This window comes from Mesoplodon densirostris, chromosome 11 (genome assembly GCF_025265405.1).
Source record: "Mesoplodon densirostris isolate mMesDen1 chromosome 11, mMesDen1 primary haplotype, whole genome shotgun sequence".
Classification (NCBI taxonomy): domain Eukaryota; kingdom Metazoa; phylum Chordata; class Mammalia; order Artiodactyla; family Ziphiidae; genus Mesoplodon; species Mesoplodon densirostris.
In genome coordinates, this window is record NC_082671.1 from 37,662,049 (window position 1) to 37,668,420 (window position 6,372).

At 39.7% G+C, this 6,372-nt stretch overlaps 1 protein-coding gene across 2 annotated transcripts in view; it reads right to left on the reverse strand.

The window, feature by feature from the left end:
• MSRB3 (methionine sulfoxide reductase B3) overlaps positions 1 to 6,372 on the reverse strand; it is a 156,565-nt gene that overhangs the window by 149,441 nt on the left and 752 nt on the right. The gene's annotated exons all lie outside the window — the stretch shown is intronic.

The following is a 6,372-nucleotide window of genomic DNA, read 5'->3' on the forward strand; positions in this document are numbered from 1 at the left end:
ACTTTGCAAACCACTTTTGATGCGTTCCATCAGTCACAGCACCTTCTCCATACACTGCACAAATCTTTTTTTGCGTTTCAGTTGCGTTTTTACCTTTCTTGAAATAATAAACCATAATATGCCAAAAACGTTGCTTTTTTTCCATTTTCAATATTAAAACGGCTACACAAAAAATTCACCAATTTTGATAAGTCTTTTTTAAAATGCACGTTGATAATGACAGCTGTCACATACAATCTAACAAAATTGTTTCGAATGAAGTTGAAGACAACTAAGTGCTACTAGAGCCATCTTACAAAAAAAAAAACAAAAACAAATGAACCTTTTGGCCAACCCAATAAATTCCCTCCACTTTCCTTCAGAAAGTCAGGTACAAGAAATTGTCTCGCTGTTTCCAAATCAGCACACAGCTGGGCAACCCGATTATACAAATGCCAGGTCACAATGCTGCTCCAGGCTACCACAGCCAAGCATCAGAATCAGGGTACTGTGGCCAGGGTGGCCAATTCAAGTGCAAGAGCCTTGCAGGTGACACTTGAAGAGATAAGAGAAGCAAAGCATTCTGTAAGAAAGGGGGAGGGATGTGATTTATTATAAAGTCTTTTATTATAGATTAGGAAATGGTCAATAATTATTGTATGGATAAGATGGCAATAAAAATTGCCCATAAAGGACAAAAAAAAAGCCAAAGAGTCCTCCTCCTGGTGGGAATCGTATCTACTTCACATTCTTGGGGAAGGTAAAGGGAGGAACGGGGAGGAGACTGAGCAGAACGTGTGTTCAAGGCCAACTGAACAACTTGTAGGAGGCCCAGAGCACAGAGGAGCTTGGTGATGATGAAGACTTTTAAGGAGTTAGTCCCTTATCTTAAGAAACCACTGGAGGGGGTTAAACAAAGAAGTAGTAGCAACAATTCTGCAGGTTAGGAAGGTCATTCTGGCTGCAGCACCCTTTGTTCAGTGTTTCCCAGACACTTACTGTGGAGGGAGTAAATGCGGTGTCCCCTAAACAAGGAAAGACCATGGACAGAACGCCATGTACTGACTGGGCATCTTTCAAAGCCAGACCAAACTATATCTTCTTTTTTTTTTAGATGTTGGGGGTAGGAGTTTATTAATTTATTAATTTAGTTTTTGCTGTGTTGGGTCTTCGTTTCTGTGTGTGGGCTTTCTCTAGTTATGGCTAGCGGGGGCCACTCTTCATCGCGGTGCGTGGGCCTCTCACTATCGCGGCCTCTCTTGTTGAGGAGCACAGGCTCCAGATGTGCAGGCTCATTAGTTGTGGCTCACGGGCCTAGTTGCTCCGTGGCATGTGGGATCCTCCCAGACCAGGGCTCGAACCCGTGTCCCCTGCATTAGCAGGCAGATTCTCAACCACTGCACCACCAGGGAAGCCCAAACTATATCTTCTTTATGATACTTTTCCTGTGCCCTTCCTCTTACTCCAGTCGACAAATTCTTCTTCTCCCCTTTATTTTTAACCTCCCTTACTCACACACGTTTTCTCTCCAGCTCCAATCTCTCCAAGTTACAGCCTCACATTTCTAATTCCACCACACATCTCCACATGCAAATTCTTACAGTGCCTCCAATGCAATAGATCTAAAACACAACTTACTTTGTACCCCCACCTATAAACCTGCTCTGAGTTCACTTCTCCTAATCACCCAGGCTTAACATCTTACCATCACCTTTTATTCATCCCTCTCTTTCCCCACATCCAATTAACTGTTTCTCTCTGTCTAATTTGCTTCAGCAATACTTTTCCAATCCTATTGTCACTACCCTAGTTTAGGTCTTCATTCTCTAACAAAAACCCTTATAACTTTTCTTTATTAGTCCAATTGTTTCTTTCCCAATTCAATTCATCCTCTGAATTATTAGATAATATATCCCATAATTCAACTCTGATTATGACATTTCCAGCACCAAAAAAACTTCTATCTCATAGCTTACTAACCCAGTCCAAATTTCCTAGCCCAGCATTAAAAGCCTTCCATGTTCTAGGCCAAACCTAATTTTCCATCTTTATACTTTATTTTCCCACTATTTCCCCTCATATATGCTCCAATTATTTTCTATACCTGCCCAATCTGATCTGGTAAATATTGGGTACTCAACAAAAGTTGATTTCCTTCCACATGAGTTTGCTATATTCTCCTTCCCCACGCCATCTCAATTTATAGGAAAACATCCTATCATTCTATATAGTTGATTCTCACACAGGAAATTAGCATATTCATGGAAAAGCCTGTAAAATCTAGAAAACAGACAAGAGCCCTGACAAAGAAGAGCCGTGTGACTGAGCTTCAATGTCAAAAGAAAAAGGTAGTGACAAGCAGGACGCCATAAACGCTTCAGAACATTTGAAAGGTTGAAAGCATTATACCTGGGACAATGGATGCTAACAGTCTACCAGAGTTCTTTGAGATGATTCATTGGTCTCATAGAACTTACAGTCCAGTGAAGAATATGAACACATATGGACTTTATAATGCAAGATGGTAAAACCGTGCTCCAACAGAGGTAAAAATGTCTTAGAAGCATAAGGAAATGAGAAATTCTAAGAGATGCAGAAAGCTTCACAAAATACCATGCAACAGAGGCCATAAGGACTTCAACAGGTTATGAGAGAAAGGTATTCCAGGCAGCAGATAAAGGAAAGGTAGAGGTGGAAAATGCTAGAAGTGTGAGAAATAGGAAAAAAAAAACCTGATGAACTCTGGGTGCCTAAACTATTACTATTTTGAAAGTCTCTAATGATCACTTACATAGTTTTAATGAACTAAAACTATGTTTTGGGCTTCCCTGGTGGCTCAGTGGTTGAGAGTCCGCCTGCCGATGCAGGGGACACGGGTTCATGCCCAAGTCCGGGAAGATCCCACATGCCGCAGAGCGGCTAGGCCCATGAGCCATGGCCCCTGAGCCTGCACGTCCGGAGCCTGTGCTCCGCAACGGGAGAGGCCACAACAGTGAGAAGCCCGCGTACCGCAAAAACAAAAACAAAAACAAAAAACAACTATGTTTTACTTCAATTAATTCCTGAAAATATGCAGATGATTATCTGCAGGATGGATCAGTTGTTATTAAACAGGATTTTCACAACTCAGTTGGATCCTGAGATGCGTTGAATCCTGAATGTGGTGCTACACTTAATTTACTCCCCAGAGCCTGGCTCTTCAGCATTCCTGCAGCAGTATGAATGAACAGCTCTACATCTTAGGATCCACTGAAGGTGACACACTCTTCTATGCACACATTGCAACCAAGAGAAAATTATACACACATTTTAAGAACTAATAACCCCATAATATAAAATTGAAAAATGCAAAGTCAAACCATGTAAATGTTTGCACTTTGTACTACACACTTTGCATAGTACACAGAAGTTTAGAATTAGAAGAGACCATAGAGAAAATCTAGATCAACCATGTGACCGAAGCTATGTCTATCAGGTTCTTTCTCTCAGGAATTCAGGGTCAAGGCTCACTGATTTAGTCTCTCCCTGTGCTTGGAACTGAGGGACACCTAAATACCCAGAAGCTGCTGAGCAGCCACATACAACTGTGAACACAGGAAAAAAGGGGGGAAAAAAAGGTCAGCAAAGAGAGAACAATGAAGCAAAGAAATGCAAAGACTAGAGACAGAGGAAATTCCAGGTTTTCCAGTCCCTGGTCCCTAATAAGGTCTGCATGCATTTGGCTTCCATCAAATCCCTGTCTTTCTTTCTTTTTCCTAAAACTAGTTCAAGTTCATTTGTGTTACTTGGAACAGAAGCTTCAATGCGGCAATAACCAAAATCCTTCATAAGGTCAACTGGTTGATTTATTACTGATCTACCTTTCCTATACTTTCTTTTCATTTGTATTTCCTTAAAAGCCATAAATATGACTTTGGTATGCTATACAGACAAATATGTGAACAGAGATACAGGATTATGCTGAGCATTTTTAAAGGGAAAACCCATCATCCCCAGGAAGGAGAAAATATAGGAATACTCAAGGTAAAGCCTTGAGATAACTGTACAGCAACCAGAGATGCTAACAACTGGTAAATTAAATAACTATCTGATTACCCTCCTACCCAAAGCCGATTTAATTCTGAATAAACCCGATGGGTAGGTCCAATTCAGTCTCCTCTGAGGCATGAGAAAAAGGTCATAACTGAATATAGGGCATTTCGTCAGGAATGCCCCAAGTAATTAGCACCCAACCACACAAAGGTTTGGGTGCTCTCCAGTGGTATCCCTAGCCCAGACCCAAATCCAAAACTGAATATCAAACCATCTTAGGGCTTGGCTTAACTATTTACCCTATGACATAACCAGCACTTCCTGCTATTAGATAAGGGGAAAAAAGTTAACAGAAGCTTAATATCATGGAACTCTGTCCAGGTGTGTGCATCTGTGTGATATGCCAGGTATCAAGACTTTCCTGAGACAGATCCAGTCTCCCCAAAGCTGGATCCGCACCCATCAGATCTGACTACAAGTAAAGCAGTTAAACAAGTATAGCAAGTCAGAGTTGACAATCAGAAGTTTGAACCAATGTAGTGGGTAGCTCTGCAGGATTATATAAACAAAAACAATATTACAGGATCCTACATTTGGAAGGGACATGGAGACTCTGTCCAACTTCATCATTTTACAGAGAAGGAAGCTAAATATCAAAACCAAATTTATCAACCAAATCCCTAACTATAGTAACACAGGTGAGATAAAAATCAAAGGGACTGTGACCAGACTATGACAGAATCAAAAAGCATTATTTCCTAAAGCTGCTCTAATGGTTGAAAATTTATTTTTAATTGTATTAGAAAAATCTATGAAAACTACTGTTGAGATATTTTTTGGATATTCTTGTTACTTAAGTTTAGCAAAAGGGTAAAGATTTCTGACCAAATGGGTTAACATTTCAGTTACGATATTAGACCAAGCACCTTTAAAAGCCAAATAACTGTGTGTTGATTCAGAACCTACATGGTTGTATGCTTGCAACCTTGGCAGACAGGCAGTTTAGGCACTGTGACAAAATTCGCAATGGCAGAGAGATGCTTATTTTAATATAAAAAAAATCCAGACATTTACATAGGGCCCTAATAAAAGTCACCAGAAATTAGACTAATATGTCAGTTGGGACCAAAATTAAAAGAATAAATCTTTAAATGGTCCAAATATAAACTTGGTTTTCAAAATTTCTGGCAAGGGGCCATAGTACTATGGATTTGGGTCTTCAAGGGCTGCTTGACCACAAGTATTAGGTAAGTCAACACATCACTGAGGGAGGGCAAAAAGAAAAAACAACAGATAATCTCTGGCAGTTACAATCTACCCTTTATCGTTCAACACAGTATATTTTAGAAGACTGCTGATAAAATGTGAAGACAGAACCTGTTGTGTTCCCCAAGAAGTGATATTAAAGTAACTCCTAAAATATAAATCCATTAAAAAGTAGGTCTTCTTGAAAAACAATATTAATTAGAAGCAAACATGAAATTGGTATTATTACTTAAAGTAACATCGATAAATACTAAGTATTTTAAAAATCTCCCATCAATCTGAATTGACAATTTTATAAATTACATGAAACCTGAAGATTATTTCATAGACAAAACTATTTTTTAAAAACCTATTTTGCCACCAGCGCTGCAAATGGAAATATGAAGCAATAGACCAGAGGGTGTTGAATATAATCTATGCTTAGTAGAGTCAGTTTTCAACTAATTTGAAGTCGTAGTTGTTAGCCGTATCTTATTTTGACAGTTTACTCTATTGGTGGCAAAAACAAAAGCAAACTAAAATTTCCTAAGAAATCTCAATTCTGAGGAATTATATTTTCTGTTCTTCCATTCCAGATAAAATTAAGAAGTGAGAGGACTAGATACTCATCACAAATATAGAAGTTCGTGCAATTTCATATTTACCTTAAACTCTACATTTGTACTTTGAAATAATTACTTTTTATAGTAATCTTATGTTAAAAAAAATCCACACTGATATTTTCCACATGATTTAAAGAAAACTATCTTTAAAAATCATCCTGCTAAGACTGCAAAATTACCCCCACTTGACAGCTTATATCAAACGAGCTTATAAACCAAATAAGGCAGGAATGGCACCTTTCGATCGTATACTTGTAAATAGTCCAGGGTGAAACTTAACAAACCAGACTCGGATGCATTTTTTTCCGCTCAAAAACAAAACAAAACTGGTACCTGTAAAATTCGGGGTTTTGCTCGGTTTTGGCCTATTAGACACCCACCGGGCCCGAGGGAGCCTGACCCCGCGGCGCGGGCTGCGGTGCGCCTCTCGGTGCACCCCTAGTCTCCGCGCGACCGCCTCTGACCCCCCAGCCGCCGGGCGCCCCACTCCCCT